Here is a 10,370-nt window from a genome sequence, read left to right on the forward strand (position 1 = left end):
TGCAAATTAGCTCACTTTAAATGGCAGAACAAGGACAGGGACGTTGGCACACCGTGACTTCATCAGAGCTACTCTATGTGTTCCCTCGTCTCTCTGTTCTTCTAACCTTGATGGCTCGACTGCAATGTGATTGGACAGTTCCTGTGGATCCCTCAGAGTTAGTCCCAAGAAGGGGACACAGCGTTGTGCTCGGGATGTTAGACCAAACCAATTCAAACCAGGCCAGGAACCAGATCAAATCTTGTCACACAGTCCAGAGAGGTCAGAGCGATGATGAGGAGTTTATCTCTCATTGTGACTCTCATTGTCCATTGAATATAAGCCAAAGGTTAAATAAAGCCTATACGTGTTGTCTGAAAGCACCGATGTGGAACATGTGTTATCAGATGTGTCGGTGTGGATGTGTGTACATCTGTGATAGAACTTGTCTTTCTGTTCTGAGTCTCTTTCGTGTTTGCATGTACTGTATGTGTGCACACAGGAGAGAGTGCACACTGAGCTATTCGTAGCAGGTCTAGCTCCCTGGGAGCCCATCCTCCTTCTGTCAATTCCACACAGCCGGGCACAGCGAAGCGCTGAATTTACCCAAAATCTACCAGCAGCTGACCCTTTATCTCCATGGCGTCACAGACCACATTATTTTGGAGCATTGCTTTCTGCTTTCTCCTTGCTTTCTCACTCACACCGTCTGCTTCACTCCCCCCCTCCTCTTTCTCGTCGACATACACACTCATAAAGACCTGTCTTTACTCTCTGTATGCTCTTTCACACAATCAGGCACAGTCACTGTCACACCCACACACACACTCGCCTGTAATGTCACTAGAATAGACACCAGAGACAAACGGCAGATTTATACTGAATGGCAAAGACATTTTGGAAGTCAGAGATGTTATCGCATGATTCAATGCTGCAATGTCATGCAGTACTGTAGGTTGTACAAAGGTTCAAAAGAGTGTTGTGGTATCAGTAGTATGCGGAGATGCTGAAAAATAGGCCTGTGGCCTTGGAAAAATGAATTAACTATTGAGGCATATGGTGTTATTTTTTGCAGGCATATGGTGGGATGCCACTTGCCCCTTTAGCTTGGGGCCTTTTTGGAAAGAGCTGCAAGATGCCATTCATAAGATTGGGCGGAGAAGCTCGCCTTCACACATGAGAGCTGGAGTAAAGAGGACATGCCAGGACCATGTACTGTGTTTATGTAAAGGGCCGTTCTGGTGGTTTTACATCTTTCAAACCATTCATTGGGAATGGCATGCTTAACTGTCAGTGCTCTGAATTAAACCATTCACCCTTAGGAAAGGTATTTGTACAACTTCTATATCAAGAATGACTTCCTGTCCCTTATCCTTCAAGAGCAATTCACCCGTTGCTATATCTGTATGTCTATATTAAAATAAATCCCTCAGAGTGGGTAGTATCAGTTGTTCCCAACACAGGAGTTTTCCAGGTTGGGCTCAGTGTTGCGTGGCGGGAGCCGATAGCAAGGCCAAAGCAGTGCAGTTGCGTCAGCTTTATTCCCCGCTGAGGCTTTACACTAATTCGCTGCATCCGATCCCGCAGCAAGGCGCTCAATGGCCCCGTTCACCGGCTCCAAAGGCCAAACATTTCTCCCATTGTTCCCTCGAGAGAGGCCGGATTTAAAGGGATGGCGTTGATGTTCAAGCATTTTTTATTAAATTTTTTGCACCGCTGCTGTTAACAAAGGTGAAGTTCACCAGAACTTTTTGTCGATTGTCAGTGAGACTCTGATGGCAAAGTGCATGTACCTATAAGTGTGTCTAGGTGTCACGGACCCAAGGTTACCCAGTGAGATTCACTTTGGCTCTGGGTGAGATGAAGCTTTTTGAGTTGCTGTCCCTCTTTAGCAGCTCTCACCGTGGGCGTGTGGATGAGAAGTGAGAAATAGACTGAAGCTGTGTGAAATTATTAAAAGTCAGCCCTCATTTTAGTCGTGGGAATCACATTTTGGGAGATAGCTTACAAACTCTGTTTAAGAATTCTATTTTAATTCTTAAAATAGAAATAGAATAATACCATAGTTATAGGTTTTAACTATGGTATTAAAGAAATCAAAGCTGTATTTTCTAATTATAATACCATCAACAATAATTCTCAGTGTGGTTTAACTTTTTCTGTTTGTGATCTTATTGAATTCATGGTTTTGCAGCCTTCCCCTGACTTTATAGTCCACGTGACACTTGCTCAGTACCATTACCCCTTTGAATTAAGCTTGTAAACAGGCACTTTGATGATACTCTAATTATACTGTTGTGGCCAAGAAAAATCTATGGCTTCATGTTAATTAAGAAAAATCTATTCCCTTTGAGCCACAGGTGAATTCTCTGCCTTTAGTTTTCTTATAGATTTTACATAAAGTTAATTAATAGCAAATGTAAAAGCAAAGGGAGCCATCTGACACTTTAGTCAGCGATAAACCATTTACAAATCTTTACATTCAAACGGTAAATGAATGTTTAAATCATATGATATAATAAGAAGTTGATTTGGACCCAAGGTCATACAATTTGAAGTTTTGGGGAGGAGAGGACTCGTTCTCGTGTTCTGCAGGAGATAATTTCACTACTCTGGAGACTTCAGAGATGAAGGATCTAAAGTTCTGTAACATTTAGCTTTAGTGCATCTAATCCTCTGGCATTAAAGCCGAACGCTGTGCGCTCATAACATTATCAGGAGACACTAGGATGGGGTGCTCTAATTACAGCGATGAGCCTCCTGAGTGAGCCCTCATGTCACCATTAGGTTCAGACCCACGGCACCATGAAAGAAGAGGTGCAAACTGACAGTCACCACTCTTCTCTATTACACTGATGGGGAGAGGCTCTTATTAACCCGACAATACACGCGTCAGTGGGACTAGGAATAGAGAACACCCTCTGAGTCTTTGTCTCACCTGTAACTCCATCTCACCCCTTCTAAACTCTATCATCCTGCATATCTGACAAATTGATAAAGACTGGTTAGTTTGCATATAGCAGTGATAGTTATGACTAAATGGGCACACAGTTTGTTTGTTTGTGATTTATTTGGGAATTGTAGGGCAAAAACTCTACACCAAAATGGTCCTTGAAGTCAACAAATCATCATATATTCATCAAACTGCATGTATTGTGGGTTTTTCTTTGTGATTGTCATGTCTTTTGCGAACCGTTTCATAACAATTTCACTTTCCACGCTGATGCTGAAACCTATCCAGCAACAGCTATCTTAGCAGCCAGGAAACTGAGCGTTCAATCTTTCAGCAACTGGAAACGATCCTCTAATTACTGTAATTGGCTGCGTGAGGAGGCGGGTGTGGTGGCATGGAAAAGCCACGGTGGCACCCTGATCACCGGCCTCTGACTGTCCTCTGAGCGTCATTGCCTTCGGCTGCTTTATCACCTCCGACCACTCTATCCTCCTCGATTGTGTTACCGCAGTTTGCTCCTCACCTCCTGAGCTGACACAATTGGTCACATCCATTTTGATACATAGATGAACTGTGTACCAACTCCTTCCAACTGCATCAAGTAAATAGAACACCAAGAGATCAAATTGAAGGAACTCCAAGCTAAAAGCGTCTTTATGCGACATTGCTTCACTCAAAACTCCCTTTTTTTCATAACCAAGACATGGCAGTTTGTGAAGTAACTGAGGATGGAAGAGTATGAAGGAGAGTCAACAGGGTGTCGTGCTGTCAGCCCGGCTTAGTGTCAGGGCGGGCACCGACCGTGCTGAGCTCGTGTCACAGGACGTCTCCAAGGCAGGGCACCAGCAGAGCGGTGACACTCCCAGGATGTGCAACCTTTTACCAACCGTTACCCTGGACAGCTCTCTCCACTGGACGCCTGTGAGGAATGAGGAGTAGTCATTTACATCTTATTAAAAATCGTTTTTACGCATCAGTCGTAAACTGTGTACAAAAGCAGTACAGTGTCATCACCATGATTCAACATTAGCAAGGCCATTGTGGTATTTAGCCCTTTTGATACTCGTATATTATTGTATTCAAAATGCCAGGATTTCTTCTCATAATCTCTGCCTTGTAAATCATGTCGTTGGCGTAAACACTTTTTCGTTCTCAGAAACCTCCAGTGACTGGGTGTGAACTCGCTGCATTTAGCTGAGGCTTACTTGTGTACAGCAGGTGGAGAGAGCAATTACATGTACTGAAGTGAGACATTTCTTTCTTTTTTTAGCTGGGAAGAGCTGAGAGTACTGAAAACGTGTTTAGGTTACATTGCATCATGGTCTCGTGAGGCCTCTGTCTGAAGATAGTTTGGTAGCTTTAACACGCCGCTGATGGATTTCCCTCTGCATGGTTGTTGAATTCTGCAAAAAAAAATGCTCATTCATTGAGAATGAGAAGGATATTTGTATGGATGAAATGGTTTATGATAATTAATATGATGTCATGTTGTTTTTTGTTTGGCCGGTGAACAAAAGGGGCGATCCATTGCTATTTTTAATAGAAAAAAAACACAATTACTGACAAGACATCAGTATTCTAAACGTTGTATTTTGGCTGGCACCTGTCCATCTGAGGATTCAAAAAAGGAACTTTCATTCAGTAACGCTATCTGCTCTCAGAATAATCAGAGGCACAATTTTTGTGGCTCATTGTCTGTCTGGGTCCTCTGTATTCCTCCCGGCCTTTTCTACAGGGAACATCTAATCAGCTCTTGTGTAATTGGAGCTGTGTTAAGATGATCTGTAGGAGTGGGACGTCGGCTCTAATCACACACACATACACACACACACACACACACACACACACACACACACAATGAACTGCGCTCTGGCAAGAGCAATTATTACTTCAACATTGGTACCTTTGGTTATAATGGAAAAACGGCATGTCCACAGGGAGTTGAGAACTTTAATAAGATGCTGTACATTTTCTCACTTTTTCACCTTATAACCTTTAAGAGAATGCATAATTACCCAGAGTGTGTGGTCTTTTCATCTGTTATCCGATGTAAGAGGATCAGTGGCCAGAGAGGAGGTTTGTGTTCTGTCCTGTCAGACTTGGCTGGATTTGGGAAGTGGAGAAGATTTGTAATGTACTATACCTGACAATATCATGCAAACTATTACTGGCCAGTGTTCTATGTCTTCTTCCCAATAGCATAAATGTGATTTTTTTAAAGTTGACGTTTCATGAATTTTCATATACTTTCATGCACGTGTGGTGTGTACGGGGGGGAACTGTGGTGGCACTTTTCTAGTTTTTCTTTTTCTGTTTCTTTGCCAACCTCTTGGTGATAGAAACTGAAAACCAGTGACAATGACAGCTTGTCACAGTCATCTGCAGCCAGTTGAACGATGTCTTTGAGGTTTTTTTGGATCTGTTTAGCACTATCACCAAGCTCTGTGTCCAATTCCACTTTACCGTGTGAAACAGGTCTCGTTTCTTGCCAGTTATCCTTCCTTTTTTATAATCCAAAATGGCACATCACTTTCTGTTTATTCCCGTATTCTCCCTGAGGATTGATAAAGTGCTCCATGCTTTTATAGACCTCAGCACTTCTGAGTGTGCGGCTGTCCAGAAAAGCGACTGCTGCACTGTCACAGAAGTGCAAGCTCCAAAGTACAGCAGGACTTTTAGGGGTGAATTCACAAAAGCATTGCGCAGCTTTTGCGGACACGAAATCTGCACAAATAGTTCTCAAAGCACCCGCAACGGTGAAATGCACCCTTAACTGCACTGTGCTCCAGTGCTATTTGAACATATTTAAATGAGGTACTATGCATACATTTGGTACAAAACTGGCCCCTTTCTATGCAAACGTGTCTCATTGCAATGGATCCTGGTTACCTCAGCCAACAGCCAAATGACGTTTCAAGGTGTACCACTGGTGATGTGTCTGCCAGTTACGAAAAGGGCATTTCAGTTCAATTCCAGCAAAACAAATCTGTAATCTAATCTAAACGATCTGTAAGGATTGAGGAATAACTGAGACTTGCAACGGCTGCTACCGCTACTTTGTACTTTGCATTATTACCCCGGTTCATATATTGAAATACTCATGTTGTAGTAATTTATGACAACTCACACTTATGTCATACCATCAACCTTTCTGCTGAATGAGAACAAAAAACCCATTAATGCTGTATATGGATCTGTGATTAGGCTCACAGCTGCTGAACAGGATTAGTCCTCCTCTACTCCGGTTCTTGTCCATTTCTTTCCAATCGAGCCATCTAATCATATTACTTCACTAATTAACTGCAGCTGCTGGTATTTTTAGTGTCTAGGTCATCCTGGCAACCTCATGACCTGTGTGGACTGGCTGGATTTGTGTGGTTATACACAAACTCCAAGTAATGATCTGTGACATTTTGACGTTAATGCTTTGCTCTGGTCTGTTGTTGATTGATACATCTCATTAGAGATTCAAACTATTATCAGTTCATAACAGCATTTACAAAAACTAAATCCTCTGGTACACAGGAAGTGATGTGTTTGGCCACACTGATTGACGAGTGATCTTTGGGGGGGTGCTGTGAAAAAAAAAAACACTACAGCAATTAGCATCAAAGATTTTTTCAAAATTAAAATAAAACCCAACAAATAACACTGATTAAACAAATTGATTGTTGGTAATTAGAAATTAAAGTGGTTTTTTTTTACAAGAATTTCATCATTTATTTGCAATAAGCACATTTTGCTCCTGCCTTTTAAACATAAACGCAGCAGTAACCTTCAAGGGCAGATGTCTTTTCAGGCGGCTTGAAGGCAGTCTTTAGAGTGATGTGAAGCGACAGGAAGGATGACCACTGACATGCCCACACTGGCAAACATCCAGTCCAAAATACTCTCCTCTGAGAAACTTGACCAGTCCATTAATATCACAATAAGATGGAAAAAAAGGACTACTTCATCTTTTGTCTACTAACAAACCGTGATTTTATTTTTCAGCAATAAGTGTTTGTGTGTACGTGGCTGTTCATCACCAAAACAAGTGAGTTAATGACAGGAGGTTTCATAATGTCGTCCGTGGTTGCATCCTGATGGTCAGAAGAAATTAATCAAGATTGCAGAATTCGTGACAGTTTAAGATGCTGTATAATTGTACAGTCTATTGACACCAAGCATTTAACAGGACTTCACTTTTCCCTTTATTTTTTATGTCTCTTTTTATATTAACCATAACCATTGACATCAGTCACTTCTCTTTCCTCAACAGCTGAAACTATTCTCAATGACGAGTGGCTTGAATATATAGTGCTTTTTAACACTGAATATGGATGATTCTATGATGAGTGCTATATTTATTCTCCTGTCTATAATAAGTCTCAAACTGCCCCTTTTCACTGTGTGGGAAGCCCCTATTTTTGGTCTCTGTGTAGGTACTATACTGTAGGCGCTGTAAAACCCTGACCTTGTTGTCACACCGCAAGCAACAAGATCAACAAGTTGGGATTGTTTTCCTAATGATAATTAGAGCTACTACTTGTTTTTAAAAGCTATATGACCGTAAGAATATGTTACGATGGTTAACAAAGGCCATTTGAAAGAATCAAAAATGCATTATTTTGGCTGTTCAGAATGTTAACCTACACAATGCAACATTGGTATGATCGAGAAGGAAACCGATTGTGATTTAAATGACGAGCTGCGAGTTGTTAGTCTTCCTACTCATGGTGACTGTTTTTCCTCAACCACGCTCTCTTTGTCTGCTCTCTCAGCACACTCAAAATGAATCATCTGCCACTCTGAGTGCATTGTTTCTGACCAGGTCACCTGCTGCACCGGCACCAGTTCTGTACCAACGTAAACCCCCAGATGAACCTCATCTCTGCCTCCCTCATTCTCTGAGTTTGCACCCGTTGCCCCTCTCTCTGTTTTAAAATGGGTCACTCCACAGGTGAAGAACAAAAAAAAAAAAAACGAGACTCCCATTTTTTTTTCTGAACGGACACAAAAAACGCAGCCATGACAGAGTGAAAGGCTTTTGTATGTGTGACACCCCAAAAGACAAAACGGACAAGACAGATAACAGCAATAGAAGTGAGCATGCTCCTGTTGAGGAGAATGACTAATGAATACGTAATGCTTCCTCCACATTTAGATCCAGTTGAAAATATTGTTGATGATGAGGTCATGCAAAGTCTTTAAGCATTCATTGCAAATGGGGCCACTGAAATTTATTTGGTTTTTAACCACAAATTAGTTATCATTTGCCGTCCACCCAACCCCCCTAATGTATTTATTTTGATTATAGTCAGTAGGAAAGCTAATGTGACAAATGATTTACCAACAGCGATTTAGTTACACTCTAAATTTAGAACAGCACATCATTGCCGTGTCCCTTGTAACAAGGCATATGCAAAAGCTGTGCAGAAGATCACACTTTGAGACCTGTGATTATCCATTTTCACTTCCAGACGCTCCCTGACAGCTCGCAGGAGGAAGCATGACTGGTAAGGAGTAACCGTATAGCTCTGAGACATTCATTTGGTGTGTGCGTGCATGTTTATCTGTGTGTGGGAATGCATGCGTGCACATGGTCTGAATGTTCATATATATGTTTTTATGCCAGATATTGCAACAGTCTTTGTCATTTATTTCCCATTTGGGTTGCAGGACACATCAGACTGACTCTTTGTTCTCTAAAGGAGATTCCTGCTCTGGTTACCACACTGACCATGCAACACCGGTCACCTGACACCTAGCTCCTATAGCCACCTCCAACCGGTGGGCTTCATTTGTCACTTCGACCACGCGGCTGTGCACATAGAGTCATGGTACACTCTGCTTTATAGCTGCCTGAAGGTATGACGTGATGACTTATCAATAACTGCTTCAAAGAGATGATGATGGTTCATTATTTCACAGTGGGACCACAAGCATACATTCAGAATAAAAATTGGAATAAAAATCATCTTTACACACCATGATGTGCAACTCACGCACAGTTGAATTAACAGGTAACATTCAGGAAATCAAAATATGCATTAAACATGCAGAATCAGGCAGCCTATCGCATTGCATGAAGCAATTCTCACCCACAGTGTTTTTTTTTCCACCGACAACAATGAGGGAGGTTGTGTTTCCTGTCATGGCTGCCGCTGGCTAACCTTTTTCCATTTTTGCCTGATGAGGCAGGTGCTGGCTGGGCCTTTCAGTGAAGCCGTCTCCTGACTTTCACTACGCAGGGCTGAGACACCCTGGCTCTCTGCCCAAGCCAGCCTCCTCCTCATCCTCCTCCTCCTCCTCAGCTTTGTCTCTGACCCCCCCCCTCCACCGGACGAGCCACAACAGCCCTCCATCCAGCGAAGATGTAAACTAAGCTAGCACAACACCAACACAACCTCCTCCATTATTCATCTTCCCCCTTTTAATGAGTTTTCCATCCACCTGCGTGCATCTATCACAATTAAAAGAAACAATTATTGTGTTTGATCACTTTAATTTAATTCCATCAAAGTGTCACATTAATGTCTCCATCCTACATTAAGTGCTTCCCTGTGTATAAAGTAGGAAAGCGAGTGAGGAGAAACATATGGGCACGGAAATGGAAAATGAGGGGAACATTTTCCAGCAGATAGGGTGCCCTAAAAACAACAAACAACTCACAGCAGCGAAATAGATTTGTCTCTCACCTTCTCATTTATCTCTTGGAACAGTTTAGCCAGCAGCTCGCTTACTTTACAAAGATGTTATTCAAAGTGTGCCTGTGGAAGTGCAACATTCCCAGTAGTCTGATCAACATTTCCTCAGTGACCCTTCTTTTCCTTTTACACTGAAGAGCTGTCTATAGGCTTTCGCCGTCGCGCCAGGCCAAAAGGTCGTGTGTCAATCACACAGATAATATGTTTGTTTACATCCCATGATCATGAAAAAGAGGCCAGCTAAATATTTGATGGCTTCTTCGAGTTACCCAGGAACAGTCACCCTGTGACCCAACACTAGAGTTGGACCTCTGCACATCCGGTCATTGTTAAACACCTCTACCGAGCACTGGCTCACATTTGCGGGCGCATGGCTCTGGTTGGCAAATATTATAAAACACTCTCGGGGCTTTGTGCTCTCTCTGCTCTCTGTTTTGGACACAATGATGACTCTCAGCATAGCGGCCCTCTGTGTCCTGTGTGAACTCATTCGGTTATAGGTGTTTTGTGATTATAAAAATAAACAATAAGCACAAAAGTCTTTTTTTGTCTCTTTCACTTAAAAAAATGTAGAGGTTGTTTTCTCAGTCTCGTTCATCGTAAGCTCGTCGTCATCACCCCCCCCACGACCTCACTCTGACACACTCGCATGCGCTTCACACACTTTCCGCGTAGCGCCCCTGTGGACAGAGTTTAACCAAGCATGCACCATCGCTCGTCTGCGCCCTCCGTACATTCAACAATACTCC

Source organism: Anarhichas minor, unplaced genomic scaffold (genome assembly GCF_050575085.1).
Source record: "Anarhichas minor isolate MPS153535 unplaced genomic scaffold, ASM5057508v1 ptg000017l, whole genome shotgun sequence".
In the NCBI taxonomy this organism is placed as follows: domain Eukaryota; kingdom Metazoa; phylum Chordata; class Actinopteri; order Perciformes; family Anarhichadidae; genus Anarhichas; species Anarhichas minor.